This window comes from Gopherus flavomarginatus, chromosome 23 (assembly GCF_025201925.1).
Source record: "Gopherus flavomarginatus isolate rGopFla2 chromosome 23, rGopFla2.mat.asm, whole genome shotgun sequence".
NCBI classification, from domain to species: Eukaryota; Metazoa; Chordata; order Testudines; family Testudinidae; genus Gopherus; species Gopherus flavomarginatus.
The window spans coordinates 15937914-15955857 of NC_066639.1; the positions used below are offsets into that span (position 1 = coordinate 15937914).

Below are 17944 nucleotides of genomic sequence, written 5' to 3' on the forward strand. Positions count from 1 at the left end.
CTGTCCCTTGGGTCCCCCCTGCTCTGTCCCTGACCCCCCCCTTGTCTTCCCTGCTGTATCCTGCCCCACCCCCAATTCCCCTCATTTTCCCCCAGAGCCTCTAGGCCTTGCAGCTGGGGGCACCCCTCATTATACCCCAGTCCCCGGGAGACCCCAGCACCAAGACATGTCCCCCCCCACTATATCTCACCCCCGGGAGCCCCCGGCCCTGAGGGGCAGTCCATATTCTGTGTGGGTCTGTACTGGAGGGCTTTGTATTTCATTGGTCAATATCAGGGGGGCAGATTTCTCAAGGGGGGAGGGCAAGACTGTGTTCGGGTCACTCCAATGCCCGTCCCCTGTCACCCTGCCCCTTTGGCTCCCAGAATCCTTTGCAGCAGCCCTTATTGGGACCCTACTGAACTAGGGTAACCGGAGATCCGGATATTATAGGAACCATCCCACTGTTGGGGGCTTTGTCTTTATATAGGCACCTATTTCCACCCCCACCCCGACGCCCACCCGGCCCTGATTCTTCACCCTTGTAACCGGTCACCCTATCCTGGACCCACTCGGCTCCGGGCCCAATCACCCCAGATCCCACCTGGCCCACTGGGGCCAGACTGGGCTGTTTGCGCTGAATCCTAGCCTGGCCCCGATGACGTAACGAAGGCCCTGTGTCTTGCGATGGCCTTGCTGTTTGGGATCAGCGAGCCTAACGCCCGCAGTCGGGCCTGGGCGATGCCGCGCCCCGCATTTTGCTGGGATCGGCCATTTAGGGTTGCCTTCTGCTTTTGGGGAGCCGTCGTATCGATTCTGCCCTTCCCCTGTTCGTTAACGCGTTCTGCCCTGCCTTTGATAACAGTTTTCCTGAACGCTGTTCGTTAGTATCAACAAATAATATAGCTTTTTATTTGTGATCATGAAAAACCAGGATTGCTTTCTGTTTATAATAATGATTGCATTCGGTTATTTCTTAGGGATAACATTTCCCCGAATTCTGCTAGTTCCTATCGATAATTATCATAGTCTATTGATTATAATTAATACATATTAGTCCCTTCTGTTTATAATAATTTTTGCATTCGGTTATTTCTTAGGGATAACATTTTCCCAAATTCTGCTAGTTCCTGTTGATAATTATCATAGTCTGTTGATTATAATTAATACTTCTTATTGCATAATACGAGAACTAGGAGTCACCACATGAAATTAACGAGCAGCAAGTTTAAAACAAATAAAAGGAAGTTTTTCTTCATGCAGCGCACGGTCAACTTGGGGAACTCCTCGCAGGAGGAGGCGGTGAAGGCCAGGACTAGAACAGCGTTTAAAAGAGAACTGGATAAATTCGTGGAGGTTAGGTCCATTACTGGCTATTAGCCAGGCGGAGTAAGGAATGGTGTCTCTAGCCTTTGTTTGTCAGAGGATGGAGATGGATGGCAGGAGAGAGATCACTTGATCATTGCCTGTTAGGTTCACTCCCTCTGGGGCACCTGACATTGGCCACTGTCGGTAGACAGATACTGGGCTAGATGGACCTTTGGTCTGACCCGGTACGGCCGTTCTGATGTTCTTACTCAGTTATTTCATATGGAAAATACTTTACCAAATTCCACTAGTTATGATCAATAATTATCACAGTCTATTGATTATAATTAATACTTATTAGTCCCTTCTGTTTATAAGAATTTTTGCATTCGGTTATTTCTCGGGGATAACATTTTCCCGAATTCCGCTAGTTATTATCAATAATTATCATAGTCTATTGATTATAATGAATACTTATTAGTCCCTTCTGTTTATAAGAATTTTTGCATTCGGTTATTTCTCGGGGATAACATTTTCCCGAATTCCGCTAGTTGTTATCAATGTATTCCACTATTGATAATATTTTAGGCCGGGGGCGGCCAACGTGAGCCTGAAACGAAGCCAGGATTTACCAATGAACATTGCCAAAGAGCCACAGGAATACGTCAGGGAGCCCCACCCCCATTAGCTCCCCCTCCCCGACTCCCAGAGCCTCCCACTCACAGGCAGCCCCGCCGATCAGCACCTCCCGATCAGCTGTTTCGCGGCGTGCAGGAGGCTCTGGTGCGGGGAGCACCGAGGGCCCGGCTCGTCTGACGCGGGGGTTCCGTTCTGCCGTTAACAGGATCTTTTCGGGGGAATCAGGCAAAACGCCACATTTATTAGCAATACATGTATTCATTAACACTGTATCATATGCATATGATATATTACACTCACACACACACACACACACGCACTCCGTCTTGTTGTTGTTACCAGTTAGTTGCTCCCCATAACTGGACTGGCCAGGTGAGTTAGATTGGGGGACGGGGTGGAGCCAGATCTCTGCCGATCCGGATCGATGTTCCCATGTGAACAAGATGAGATCCGGGGTCCTCTGCAAGACACCTTACCTTTACAGCCACTTCCCTCTCCTGCGAATCTGTACCAGCTCCAAAATGTTTGTCCGCTGGTCCTTTGTGCTGCTTCCTTGTGGGTGTTGTCCCAATGCGGCACAGAGGGTGTTTCCAAAGGAAGGTGCTGGTTTCTAACCACCAAGGCCATCAGTGTGTCTGATCTTCTTTAACGAGCCCACGGGACACGTTTTACTGTCCTTGGGTCTGACTCCCAGCCCCTCTGCAAGGGTTGCAGCTGTCTGGAGGTGCCGCCATCCACACCTCCCTCAGTCACACCTCATTCAGTCAACAGGACAATTAAGGGAGTTGTAGGGGGGAGATCTTGTTCTACTGCTAGCAAAAAGACATTTTTCTTCTCTCTTATTCTATCCTTAGGGGCTATAACATTATACCAAGGGCAATGCAAAGTTTCTACACGAGGCTCTGATGCAAAGTTTCCATATGCCAAGGCGCTGTATGAGGCTTTGGTACAAAGTCTCATGAAAACCGAGGTCACGCATGGGTAGACCCACTACAAGGTTATATGAAGAGGCACAATGCAAAGTCATGTAGACTCATAGACTTTAAGGTCAGAAGGGATCATTATGATCATCCAGTCTGACCTCCTGCACAACGCAGGCCCCAGAACCTCATCCACCCACTCCTGTAACAACCCCCTAACCTATGTTTGAGTTATTGAAGTCCTCAAATTGTGGTTTGAAGACCTCAAGCTGCAGAGAATCCTCCAGCAAGTGACCCATGCCCCACGCTGCAGAGGAAGGCGAAAAACCTCCAGGGCCTCTGCCAATCTGCCCTGGAGGAAAATTCCTTCCCAACCCCAAATATGGCGATCGGGTAAACCCTGAGCATGTGGGCAAGACTCACCCGCCAGCACCCAGGAAAGAATTCTCTGTAGTAACTCAGATCCCACCCCATCTAACATCCCATCACAGACCATTGAGCGTATTTACCTGCTGGTAATCAAAGATCAATTGCCAAATTTATCTACACGGTTAGCGAGTAAAGCGAAAACCGCGTATAGTCAAGATTGCATTGAGGTGGACGGCAGGTGGAATCGCTCGCACTACAGATACAGTATTAAAATTGTTCTTTTTCTTATTTTGGTTTGGTTTTGCCGACAGCGTAAAGCTGAAATTGCGCATGTTAAACACGTGTAAGACGCGACAGACCTCTACTATTAATTGCGGTTTCGTTCTCTGGTTGATCATTCATCACATTTATTCCTGCATTCTGTTTATTAGAGCATTCACTGCCATGTAGAAAATCATGCTACCTGGGGCTAGCAGCTTTTGAGGATCAATAATATTTAGGGTGGTGGTTCATATTTACGCTTGGAAATAGCAGAATGGGCATAACGGGATTGATATCAATGAGGCTGGAAGCCAGAAGAACATTTGTAAACCTCCGAGAAGGGAGGCTTTGTTGGGTCTCACCTTCCCCAGACGCCCGTCCCCCTTTCGGGAGGCTGATTTCTTTGCGTACCGCCAAGTCTCGCCTCCCTTAAAAACGCCGCGCCTACAAAATCGGACCTAAAAGCACATGATAGCACCATGACCGAAAAATTGCTCACTTTCTCATTTTGACCATATCATAAAACAAATCCACGGGAATATAAATGTTGTATGTACAAGTCCGTGTATCGTCTGCAGAGCCGTATGAACAAATTGTGGTGTGAAATTTTAGTTTGTACTGACTTTGCCGGTGGCTTTTACGTCGCCTGTTATAAAACTAAGCAAATATCTAGAGAAGTTGATGGACCCACTGGGACACCTCTGTACCCCCCGGTTGAAAACCACTGCGTTAAAGCATTCCGATAGCCATACAAAGTAGTTTGAAGATGGGGTTTGATCAGGTTATTTATGGGATGATCAGGGGGGTTGGAGCACATGACTTATGAGAAGAGGCTGAGGGAACTGGGGTTATTTAGTCTACAGAAGGAGAAGAGTGAGGGGGGATTTGATAGTAGCCTCCAGCTACCTGAAGGGGGGTCCAAAGAGGATGGAGCTCGGCTGTTCTCGGCAGTGGCAGATGACAGAACAAGGAACAATGGTCTCAAGTTGCAGTGGGGAAGTCTAGGGTGGATATTAGGAAAGACTATTTCACTAGGAGGGTGGTGAAGCACTGGAATGGGTTCCCTAGGGAGGTGGTGGAATCTCCATCCTTGGAAGTTTTTAAGATCAGGCTTCACAAAGCCCTGACTGGGACGATTTAGTTGGGAATTGGTCCTGCTTTGAGCAGGGGGTTGGACTAGATACCTCCTAAGGTCCCTTCCAACCCTGATATTCTATGGTTCTATGAAGATGGAGTTTGATCAGGTTATTTGCAGGATGAAATTACTATGATAGGGGGAATTGGCCTCAATGTCTCTTCCAGCCCTATATTCTCCTCCAGAATCAGGCAAACAAAGGATTTGGGGGGTTTGCTGTAAATTCTGAAAAGTCAACCATTTTTTTTGAAACGCCTCCAAATTTTCAGCAAATCGAAAAATGGGTTTGGGGTTTTTTTTGGTCGAAACAATTCGATTTGCAAGTTTTTTTTAAATTTTTAAATTGCCCTTAAAACATTTGAAAAAAAATGAGCTTGAAGTGAAAAATTGACGTGTTTCCACGTCCTGAGAATGAGTTGGCTTTTCTTTCTGAGACCGTCCAGCGAAGCCGACGGGAATTTTCGAAACGTTTCAGCGTTGCTCTGTCTGTATTTCTGGCAGAAAGACGTTGAGCCAAAATATTTCTCCTAGCTTTCTTCTCTATCCTCGCTAATATTTATAGGTGCAGTCGGCTATTAATTATCAATAATATCTCAGTGCGTTCTACTGTCATTTATTTACTATTGCCTTATTGAATTTAATATTCTTTCCAATCTGTTGTTTATTAGTGTTTATATTGTGACAAAGTTCCTCCTCTACCTTGGTGGGTCCTACACTTATTGGTGGATTTGCTCACCTCTGTGATCTTCCCCTCTGGTGGAACCCACAGTCTGGGTCAACTTCTCTCCTGTGTCTGATCAGGAGTTGGGAGGTTTGGGGGGGAACCCGGGTCCGCCCTCTACTCCAGGTTCCAGCCCAGGGCTCTGTGGATCGCAGCTGTGTATAGTGCCTCCTGGTAAAGTTGTGTGATAGCTACAACTCTCTGGGCTACTTCCCCATGGCCTCATCCAAACAAATCTTTATCCTCACCACAGGACCTTCCTCCTGGTATCTGATAATGCTTGTACTCCTCAATCCTCCGGCAGCGCACCCTCTCACTCTCAGTCCTTGCGTCTCTTGCTCCCAGCTTCTCACATGCAAATCTCACTGACTACCTGGGAGGCTTTTAATTGGTTCCAGCCAGTCCTTGATTGGTTTCAGGTGTCCCCATCAATGCAGCTATCTTCACTGCCATCTAGAAAGATCTTAATTGGCCCCAGGTGTCTTGATTAACCTGGAGCAACTGCCATTTGGTTACCATGGTACTAGGAATTTGTTTAGCCTGGGGCTAACATACCTTTACTGTAGCCATCTGGCCTTGCCCCATCACAATATACATTATTTCATTCTCTTTATCAATAACATTTATCAGTGTATTCTATGTATTTTCTTATTGCATTCAGTTTTCTTATATTTAATATTCTTGCAATCTATTATTAGCATTCATATCGATTATTGCATCCTGTTATTTACCATCAATATTTATTATCGCATTTTATGATCATTTATTCTGCTCTACTCCGCGCTGGTTAGGATTGTGTCTGTTTCTGGGTGGCTCATTTCAGGAAAGATGGGGACACACTGGAGAAAGCTCAGAGAAGAGCAACAGAATGGATGGAAGGTCTAGAAAACGTGACTGACGAGGGAAGATTGAAAAACTTGGGTTTGTTTAGTCTGGAGAAGAGAAACTGAGAGGGGCCATGATCACCGTTTTCAAGTCCGTTAAAGGTTGTTGCAAGGAGGGAGGTAAATTGTTCTCCTTAACGTCTCAGGACAGGACAAGAAGCAATGGGTTCCAATTGTAGCAAGGGTGGTTTAGGTTGGACATTAGGAAAAACTTCCCGTCAGGGTGGTTAAGTGCTGGAATAAATTGTCCAGGAAGGTGGTGGCATCTCCATCATTGGATATTTTTAAGAGTATGTTAGACAAACACCTGTCGGGGATGGTCTAGATAATATTTAGCCCTGCCATGAGTGCAGGGGACTCAACTAGATGACCTCTCGAGGTCCCTTCCAGTCCTATGATTCTGATTGTACTCTGCTTTTATGCTAGTTCATATTCTTGCAGTTTATTAGCATTCATATTGATTATTATGGCCTGCTATTTATTCCTGAGAAAATGAATGCATTCCATTAGCGTTCATATCGGCTAGTCTCTCCTGCTTTTTGTGATCGATATTTATAATGACAGAATATTTGCGATCGTTTATTGCATTCTGTTTTTATTACCTAGCAGTCCTATTCATTATCGCACCCTGCCAGGTATTATCGATAATATTGCGTTCGTTTTCCGTTCGACTGATAATTCCGTTACTTGTTCGCTTTCGACTTCGTTCGTGCCTTCGGCTGCGTGTTATCGATGTTGGATATTTCATTCAATTTATCCTCCCATCCGGTTCTCGTCAATTAATATTCTTGCAAGCTCTGAGCATTGATATCACAGAATCATAGACTATCAGGGTTGGAAGGGACCTCAGGAGGTATCTAGTCCAACCCCCTGCTCAAAGCAGGACCAATCCCCAACTAAATCATCCCAGTCAAGCCTGACCTTAAAAACCTCTAAGGATGGAGATTCCACCACCTCCCTAGGTAATCTATTTATTATCTATAAGACTTTAGTGGCGTATTCTGTTTCCGATCCTTCACGGTTGCATTCGTGTTGTGTTCCACTGAAAATTCTTGCAATCTGTTCGCTTATGAAACTGCATATTCGTTATTGCATTCTCTTACGCATCATTGCTAATATTTCTGAAAGGAGAGCGGCATTTCTGTAGGTGGAATTTTTATCACTGCGAAGCGGACCCAGAATTTTGACTCTGGTTGGACCCACTTCTTTCAAAAAACATTCTGGGACTTTCAGAAATGAGCACCCCTAGGGAGGTGGTGGAATCTCCATCCTTGGAGGTTTTTAAGGCCCGGCTTGACAAAGCCCTGGCTGGGATGATTTAGTTGAGGATTGGTCCTGCTTTGAACAGGGGGTTGGACTAGATGCCTCCTCCTGAGGTCCCTTCCAACCCTGATCTTCTATGGCTCTAACTAATCTACAAGTAACAATAGCTTATGGCGGGCGGGCTTCTGAACTCAATTTGTTTAACTCATAGGGCTTCTGGGCTTATTGGATAGGGCAGAGATGGCTTCTGTTGCATCGAAGTGCTGCTTTGGAAACACTTGGGAATGGGGACGTCATCACAAATGCAACTATGTCAATTTTAAGGGTGTTCCAGAGATGGCAGGTTTGCTTGGGTAGTGTCCACATATTCCTGGCCTGCTTGTTTGACGTCCTTCTGTCAGAATGTAGATTCACAAAGCGACCAGGGCAAGGACAGGTTCCTGGTCGCCTTACGTTGTCCAGCCTTTGCATCTTTCGCCTGTTCAGTCCCTCACCTGTGGGGAGTAGTGGGTTAAAGCAGGAGGGGCTGGGAGCCAGGACTCCTGGGTTCTCTCCCCAGCTCTGGGAGGGGAGTGGGAGCTGGTGGGTTAGAGCGGGGGGGAGCTGGGAGTCACCTGTGGGGAGTAGTGGATTCACAATATTTATTTACCTATCTCTTCTAATTGACGTGTGCTCAGTAAGAGCTGAGACTCTCTTTTGGCATAGGAATGATCAAACTTTTCCCCACGGTAAATATTTTTCTTCCATTTCACCGGAAACAATTTTTTTTTCCAGAGGAAAAAAAAATTCCACATATTTCTTTTCAGGGAGGGGTTTCATCCATTTTTTTTGTTACCCAAATGTGGATTTAAATCCCCATTTGGTCTTGATATCTTACTCGTTCTTTTCCATGGGATTAAAGGCACAAAAGTGGAAGAAAGTTTTTGGGGAAAAAAGAAACATTTTTCTACCTCTTCTGTTGCTTTATTACAGGGGAGAAGTTGGACGGAAAGTTACGGGAATAGGATTTCCTCCTGATGTTAATAGATACATAGATATCCGGAGTACATTGAACATTAGTCCATTACTCTGATCTCCTGTATAACACAAGCGAGATAATTTTGCCCAGATCCTCAGCCCTGGTGTCCGGCGTTTGACCCAGTTATTTCTATTGATCTCTCTGGCCTTCAAATCTAGGACAGAAAGAATTAAGGTGACCAGGCGGCAAATGTGAAAAATCAAGACAGGGGGTGAGAAGTAATAGGAGCCTATATAAGAAAAAGACCCAAAAATTGGGACTGTCCCTATAAAATTGGGACATCTGGTCACCCTAAAAAAGGCTCTATGACCAATTCGAGTCTAATGCCGCAAATTAGACATTCGAAGGCCAAGGTCGTTTCCACAAAGTTTTGTCTACATGGAGGAAACTAATCTGGATTAGCCCGTTTGCTTCACTTCCAAAGTGGAGGAATTCCAGAACCATAAAACTGATTGTGATTTCAGGAGGGGCGTGTCCGCCTGGGGAGTTTTGACAGAAGAAGATGATTTCCCCTGCAAGCAGTGAGTTAATGTGTGTAAGATCTAATTATGGAGATATACCTATCTCATAGAAGGGACCCCAAAAGGCCATTGAGTCCAGCCCCCTGCCTTCACTAGCAGAACCAAGTACTGATTTTGTCCCAGATTCCTGGGTGACCCCCTCAAGGATTGAACTCACAACATTGGGTTTAGCAAGCCAATGCGTAAACCACCAAGCTATCCCTATAGGTAAAAAGCATCATTCAAAGTTACAACCCAGTGAAACTCCAGGAGTTGCCTGAAGGACTCGCACCAACAAATCTGCCATGTTAGATTCTGTCCCCCTGGAAGTGTTGAAATGGGACCTGCATGGAAGTGGGAAGAAATGAAAGGAAAGTTTTTTCATAGGGGGAAAAATGCAAATTGATTATTTATCGAGTCATAGATTCCATGGACCTTTCTGATCAAGTCGTCCCGCCTGGATAACACAGGAAAACATGAATTCATTCCTCAAACTGATCTTTAAGGAATCAGAGAAGATCAGGGTTGGAAGGGGCCTCAGGAGGTATCTAGTCCAACCCCCTGCTCAAAGCAGGACCAATTCCCAACTGAATCATCCCAGCCAGGGCTTTGTGAACCTGGGTCTTAAAAACCTCTAAGGAAGGAGATTCCACCACCTCCCTAGGGAACCATTCCAGTGCTTCACCTCCCTCCTAGGGAAATAGTGTTTCCTAATATGCAACCTAGACCTCCCCCACTGCAACTTGAGACCATCGCTCCTTGTCCTGTCATCTGCCACCACTGAGAACAGCCGAGATCCATCTTCTCTGGATCCCCTCTTCAAGTACTTGAAGGCTGCTATCAAATCCCCCCTCACTCTTCTCTTCTGCAGACTGAACCAGCTTAATTCACTCAGACTCTCCTCACAAGTGGTTTGAGCATTGGCCTACTAAACCCAGGTCTGTGAGTTCAATCCTTGAGGGGGTTCTTTAGGGATTGGTCCTGCTTTGAGTAGGGGGTTGGACTAGATGATCTCCTGAGGTCCCTTCCAACCCTAATAATCTAAGTCACGTACCCCAGCCCCCTAAACCATTCACTCCTTGATTTACCTGCCTGTGATGGCAAATCCACCATGACCTTTGCAACCCAACCAAATTTTGACTGGAAATTTAGCTACGTGTGTTTAAGTGACAAAGGGCCAGCTGACACTTTTAGGTTGTTTTTTTTTTCCCCCATGAAAAATACAGATTGAGTGACACTGAATGGGTTTTGTGTCTGAATTTTGCTGAATTATTTTGGATGGAAGAAAAACATTGAAAAGATGACAAACCAACTTTAACACAAATTCTGGGGCGGGGAGAATCTGCAAAAGGAAAAGAAATAAAATCAACATACAAAACCCTGCCAAAACATAACTTTTTTTTAAAATCTGCAGAATAAATGCAAGAAGAAAATGAAATTAACAGTCTGCCCAAAATAAAATAAACAAAACCTAATATATACACAGAAATGCCGCAGAAACAATCCACAAAAATACAACCAAACAAGCAAACGAACCTGCAAATATAAAACAAATTCTGCAAAAACAAACAAACAAATGAAAAAAAATCTGTCCAAGGAGCATGAGAGAAATAAAATAAATTTAAAAAAACTCTGCAAAAATACAATGGCAGAAATAAACATCTCCCAAAGTGAAAGAAGAATGCAAATAAAAAATTCTGCCAAAGTAAAAAAAGAATCTGCATAGAAGCGATAAGTAAATAAAATGTAGCCAAAAATAAATGAAAAAATCTGCAAAAAAAAAGCACAAACATTAAATCGTTCAGCCAAAAAAAACAACTGGCAACCGTGACATAAAATACAAATAAATATATAAACGATTATGCAAAAAAATCAAGTAAATACATTAATTTTACCCAATCTGCAAAAGCATCAATCGAATACACATACAAGCAGAATTCGGCCAGACACTCTGCAAAAACCAGAGGGTCTTGTGCCAGTTTTGAAATGTTCCGGTTTTTTTCGCTTCAGCGTGACTTTCTCCTCCGTAAGATCCTTCCATTTGAAATGTATAAAACGACGCGAAAAATTTTAAACAGCTCAAAAGCGGAACATTGGACGCTAACCGTTTTTTTTCACCCCCTCCCAACTTTTTGATTCACCAAAAGTTTTGAGTTGTTTCATTTTCAACCCAAAATGAATGTCTCCCTCCTCCTTGTAACAACCTTTGATGGATTTGAAAACGGTGCTCATGTCCCCTCTCGGTCTTCTCTTCTCCAGATTAAACAAACCCAAGTTTTTCAACCTTCCCTCATCGCTCATGGACAGTAGGAAATTTAGACTTGAAATTAGACGAAGGTTTCTAACCATTAGAGGAGTGAAGTTCTGGAACAGCCTCCCAAGGGGAACAGTGGGGGCAAAAGACATATCTGGCTTTAAGGCTAAGCTTGATAAGTTTATGGAGGGGATAGTATGATGGGATGGCCTAATTTTGGCAATTAATTTAGCAATTGTTCTTTGATTATCAGCAGGTAAGTACGCCCAGTGGTCTGTGATAGGATATTAGATGGGGTGGGATCTGTGTTACTGCAGAGAATTCTTTCCTGGGTGCTGGCTGGTGAGTCTTGCCCACATGCTCAGGGTTTAGCCGATCGCCATATTTGGGGTCGGGAAGGAATTTTCTTCCAGGGCAGATGGGCAGAGGCCCTGGAGGTTTCTCGCCTTCCTCTGTGGCGTGGGGCACAGGTCACTTGCTGGAGGATTCTCTGCAGCTTGAGTCTTCAAACCACAATTTGAAGACTTCAGTAACTCAGACATAGGTTAGGGGATTGTTATAGAAGTGGATGGGTGAGATTCTGTGGCCTGCATTGTGCAGGAGGTCAGACTAGATGATCGTAATAGTCCCTTCTGACCTTAAAGTCTATGAGTCATGTTTTCTAGACTTCTCTGGGCTTTCTCCAATGGGTCCACATCTTTCCTGAAATGTGGCACCCAGAACTGGACACAAGACTCCAGTTGACGCCTAATCAGCGCGGAAGAATGACTTCCCGTGTCTTGCTTATGATGCTCCTGCTAATACATCCCACAATGATCTCTTATTTTGCACTGTTGACTCATAATTTGCTTGTGATCCACTCTGACCCCCAGATCCCTTTCCACAGTGCTCCTTCCCGGGCCTTCATTTCCCAGTTTGTACGTGTGCAACGGATTGTTCCTTCCTAAATGGAGTATTTTGAATTTATTGAATTTCATCCTATTTTCTTCAGGCCATTTCTCCAGATCATTTTGAATTTTCATCCTATCCTCCAAAGCTCTTGCAACCCCTCCCAGCTTGGTATCATCCGCACACTTTGTCAGCGTGCTCTCTATGCCATTAACTAACTCATTGATGAAGATATTGAACAGAACCGGACCCAGAATCGATCCCTGTGGGACCCCACTCGTGATGCCCTTCCAGCGCGACCACGAACCGCTGATAACTCCTCTCTGGGAATGGTTTTCCAACCAGTTTTGCACCCACCTTATAGTAGCTCCATCTAGGTTGCATTTCCCTAGTTTGTTTATGAGACAGTCACACGAGACAGTATCAAAAGCCTTACGAAGGTCAAGATATACCATGTCTACCACTTCCCCCAATACCGGATTATAATTTATTGTTTCTGATTGTGCTAGTTAACTCCCTGCTTACTGGAGGAAATTGTCTACCGTTGTTGCTCAGACGGACACTCTATTTGGAAATTCCTCTGCTTTGGAAGTGAATTATGCTAATCCAAATTCATGGGGGTCTTGTCCACACGGGTGGGTCTTAATCCAGATTAAAGTCACACTTTCCGATAATCCATGTTATTGTCCCACTTTCTGTCAATATGGGTTAAATATGGGTTACATCAATTGCCGTTGGTCCGGATTCTATCCGCACTTTTCATTAATGTGGATTGAATTCCAACCTTCCTTTAATCTGGATTCAATTCTCACATTCTGAGCATTCAGATTCAGTTCCCACCTTCCATTCCTATGGATTCAGTTCCCACCCTCTGATAGTTAGGACTCAGTTCCCACCATTTGATAACCTGGATTAATTCCCCACAATCAGTTAATCTGGATTCGTCTCCCACTTTCTGTTGATCTGGATTCAATTCCCACCTTCTCATAATTTGGATTAAATTCCCATCTTCCATTAATCCATAGTAAATTTCTAATGTCCGTTCATTGGACTTAAATACCTATTTTCCAGTTAATCTGAATTAATTTCCCACCTTGCATTAATCTGGATTCATTTCACACGTAGACAAACACTTTAATGAATGAATTGATGTAGCCAGTTAACAAAGCAGGTTTAATTAGTTGCGCCCCCTTTATGCAACTGCGTGGCATCAATTTAGATTAGTTTAGTTCATTAAGTAGGGGGGAGGGAGGGATGATGAGCAACCTAACCCAAGAGGTAATTTTGCCTCCGCCAAGTGCATTATTGGCATCTCAGAGTTGGTGGAGTGGCTCCTTTGGCTCTGTCAGGTTATAAGGGCTGGTGGTGATGGGTTCGTAGGTTGCTGGTTCTAATCCTGTGCCCAGAGAGACCAGGAAGGAGGACGGCCTGACTTTGGGGCATATACCTCACCATGATAAGCACCCATTGGTTCTGGGGCATGGGGTCATACAAGGGCAGGTGCCGTCAGACATGACTTGAGGGGGTGCTGCCTCTGGTGAGTGTTGTGTGCCCTACTCTGGAGAGAGTTGGGGGGGTGGTCTATCCACATTCTGTCTGTGGGAGTGTCAGGGTGGGTGTCTAATAATGAGTTGTGTATGTGCGCAGGAGGAGTTGTGTCATGTAGTGTATGCATACCTGTGAGTGTGCACGAGATTGTGATGCAGGGGGGGTGTGTGCGCCTGGGATTGGGTCTGTGTGTGTATAGGGGAGATAGTGTGTGTGCCCTTGCAGTTGTGTCAGTGAGTGCATAGCTGGGATTGTGTCAGACCATGTGCACACAGGGAAGGGAGTGTGTGTGTGATTGTGATGCAGTATGTGGGTGTGCACGCAGCTGGGATTGTGGGGCAAGATGTGTGTACATAGGTGTGAGCGTGTCTCTGTGTGCAGGAGATATTGGGGGAGGTGACAGAGAGAGACACGGGTGGGGGACCCTCACCATGGGCTCAATTCTGTGACGGGGTGAGCGTGCAGCTGATGGTTAATACCCGTCATTTAGAGGGAGTGGGAACTTGTGTGATGTTTGTGTAGGTGGCATTGGGGTGCTGTGGGCTTAGCATGGGGGCGGCTGCCAATTTCCTACTTGCACAAAACCGAACCCCTTGCCCCACCCCTTTCTTGGGTCTTTGGCCACCACCTATTCCCATCCCCCCTCCTCTGTCACTCACTTTCCCCCACCTCATTCACTTTCACAGGGCTGGGGCAGAGGGTTGGGGTGCGGGCGGTGTGGGCTCCGGCTGGGGAGTGTGGGAGAGGGTGTTTGTCTATCTATCTATCCCCAGACATCCCCTCTATCTATCCCCATCCGCCCCTCTATCTATCTATCTATCCCCATCCGCCCCTCTATCTATCTATCTGTCTATCCCCATCCACCCCTCTATCTATCTATCTATCTATCTATCTATCTATCTATCCCCATCCACCCCTTCTATCTATCTATCTATCCCCATCCACCCTCTCTATCTATCTATCTGTCTATCCCCATCCACCCTCTCTATCTATCTATCTATCTATCTATCCCCATCCACCCCTTCTATCTATCTATCTATCCCCATCCACCTCTCTATCTAATCTATCTATCCATTCCCATCCACCCCCTCTATCTATCTATCCCCATCCGCCCCTCTATCTATCTATCTATCTATCTATCTATCTATCTATCTATCTATCACCATCCGCCCCTCTATCTATCTATCTATCACCATCCGCCCCTCTATCTATCTATCCCCATCCACCCCTCTATCTATCTATCTATCCCCATCCACCTCTTCTATCTATCTATCTATCTATCTATCTATCCCCATCCACTTCTCTATCTATCTATCTAATCTATCTATCCATTCCCATCCACCCCCTCTATCTATCTATCCCCATCCGCCCCTCTATCTATCTATCTATCTATCTATCTATCCCCATCCGCCCCTCTATCTATCTATCCCCATCCGCCCCTCTATCTATCTATCACCATCCACCCCTCTAGCTATCTATCTATCCCCATCCACCTCTCTATCTATCTATCTATCTATCTATCTATCTATCTATCTATCCATTCCCATCCACCCCCTCTATCTATCTATCCCCATCCGCCCCTCTATCTGTCTATCACCATCCACCCCTCTATCTATCTATCTATCCCCATCCACCCTTCTATCTATCTATCTATCTAATCTATCTATCCATTCCCATCCACCCCCTCTATCTATCTATCCCCATCCGCCCCTCTATCTATCTATCTATCTATCTATCCCCATCCACCCCCTCTATCTATCTATCTATCTATCCCCATCCGCCCCTCTATCTATCTATCTATCTATCCCCATCCGCCCCTCTATCTATCTATCACCATCCACCCCTCTATCTATCTATCTATCCCCATCCGCCCCTCTATCTATCTATCTATCTATCCCCATCCACCCCCTCTATCTATCTATCCCCATCCGCCCCTCTATCTATCTATCTATCTATCCCCATCCACCCCCTCTATCTATCTATCCCCATCCACCCCTCTATCTATCTATCTATCCCATCCACCCCCTCTATCTATCTATCCCCATCCACCCCTCTATCTATCTATCTATCCCCATCCACCCCCTCTATCTATCTATCTATCTATCCCCAGACATCCCCTCTGTCTGTCTATCTATCTATCTATCTGTCTATCTATCTATCTATCCCCCCTACACACACCCTCGCTGTCTATTGACCATGAAGTGTAATTCATAAAAGTCTTTAAGGAGTCATAATTGTGTCTATTTATGTATTTACTAAACATAGCCTGTTGGCATAGATATAGAAATGCCATGATATTTATTGGCCCCAGGGCAGCGCTGTGGGGCAGGGAGCAGGGCGGGGGCTCAGCAGGGGGCGCTCTCCCCTGGCAGTGGGCTGGCAGCAGGGCGGCGCTAGGGGGCGCTGTGGGCCATGGAGTGGGGTGGGGGCAGCAGGGGATGCTCTCCCTTGGCAGGCAGGGCTGGCCCCAGGGCGGTGCTAGGGGGCGCTGTGGGTCAGGGGCTCAGCAGGGGGCGCTCTCCCCTGGCAGGCATTTCTGGCCCCAGGGCGGCGCTAGGGGGCGCTGTGGGGCAGGGAGCGGGGTGGGAGGCTCAGCAGGGGGTGCTCTCCCCTAGCAGTGGGCTGGCAGCAGGGCGGAGCTAGGGGGCGCTGTGGGGCAGGGAGCAGTGCAGGGCCGGCAGGGGGCGCTCTCCCCTGGCAGGCAGGGCTGGCCCCAGGGCGGTGCTAGGGGGCGCTGTGGGGCAGGGAGCAGTGCAGGGCCAGCAGGGGGCGCTCTCCCCTGGCAGTGGGCTGGCAGCAGGGCGGCACTAGGGGGCGCTATGGGGCAGGGAGCAGTGCAGGGCCAGCAGGGGGCGCTCTCCCCTAGCAGTGGGCTGGCAGCAGGGCGGCGCTAGGGGACGCTGTGGGGCAGGGAGCAGTGCAGGGCCAGCAGAGGGTGCTCTCCCCTGGCAGTGGGCTGGCCCCAGGGCGGCGCTAGGGGGCGCTGTGGGGCAGGGAGCAGTGCAGGGCCGGCAGGGGGCGCTCTCCCCTAGCAGTGGGCTGGCAGCAGGGCGGCGCTAGGGGGCGCTGTGGCGCAGGGAGCAGTGCAGGGCCGGCAGGGGGCGCTCTCCCCTGGCAGTGGGCTGTCAGCAGGGCGGCGCTAGGGGGCGCTGTGGGGCAGGGAGCAGGGCGGGGGGCTCAGCAGGGCTGGGATGGGAGGGGGAAGCGATGGAGGGGAGGAGGGATGAAGAGGGAGGGGATAGGGGAGGGGGAGGGATGTAGGGGGAGGAGGAAGGAGGGAGGGAGAGGAGGGAAGGAAGACGTGAGGGGGGGGAAGATGGGGAGAGGGAGGAAGGGAAGAAGGAGGGCTGAACCGAGGAGGGCTGGGGGGGAGGAGGAAGGGGGAGGGGGAGGGCTGGTCCAGGGAGGAGGAAGGAGGGGATGGGGAGGGAGGGAAGGAGGGGGGAGGGCTGGACCGAGGAGGGCTGGGTGGGAGGAGGGAAGGAGGAGGGCTGGTCTGGGGAGGAGGAGGGAGGGAGGGAAGGAAGGGGGAGGGCTGGGGGAGGAGGGAAGGAGGAAGAAGGGAGGGGGAGAGCTGGGGGGAGGAGGCTGGGAGGAAGGGAAGGAGGGGGAGGGCGGGGCTGAGGGGGGCTGAGGGGGAGGAGAAGGAAGGGAGGGGGAGGGCTGAGGGGAGGAGGAAGCAGGGGAGGGGGAGGGAAGGAGGGAGGAGGAAGGAGGGGAGGAGGGGGAGGGCTGAGGGAGGAGGGAAGGAGGAGGAAGGGAGGGGGGAAAGCTGGGCGGAGGAGGAGGGCAGGGGGAGGAGGAAGCAGGGGAGGGGGAGGGGGAGGGGGGGAGGAGGGAAGGGGGAGGGAGGGCTGGGCCGAGGAGGGAAGGAGGGAGGGGGGAAAGCTGGAGGGAGGAGGAGGGAGGGAGGGGGAGGGCTGAGGGAGGGAAGGAGGGAGGGGGGAAAGCTGGGGGGAGGAGGGAGGGCTGGGCCGAGGAGGGAAGAGGGCTGGGGGAGGAGGAAGCAGGAGAGGGGGAGGGGGAGGGGGAGGGAGGGAAGGAGGGGGAGGGCTGGGGGGAGAAGGAGGGAGGGGGGAAAGCTGGGGGGAGGAGGAGGGAGGGAGGGGGAGGGCTGAGGGGAGGAGGAAGCAGGGGAGGGGGAGGGCTGGGGGGAGAAGGAGGGAGGGGGGAAAGCTGGAGGGAGGAGGAGGGAGGGAGGGGGAGGGCTGGGGGGAGAAGGAGGGAGGGGGGAAAGCTGGGGGGAGGAGGAGGGAG

The 17944-nt window shown here is 48.3% G+C and overlaps 1 protein-coding gene and 1 long non-coding RNA gene across 4 annotated transcripts in view; one reads left to right on the forward strand and one right to left on the reverse strand.

Moving 5' to 3' along the window:
* DLG4 (discs large MAGUK scaffold protein 4) overlaps positions 1-17944 on the forward strand; it is an 86356-nt gene that overhangs the window by 20505 nt on the left and 47907 nt on the right. The window lies entirely within an intron of this gene.
* The window catches only part of LOC127039635 (uncharacterized), a 43081-nt gene that overhangs the window by 3124 nt on the left and 22013 nt on the right, over positions 1-17944 (reverse strand). The gene's annotated exons all lie outside the window — the stretch shown is intronic.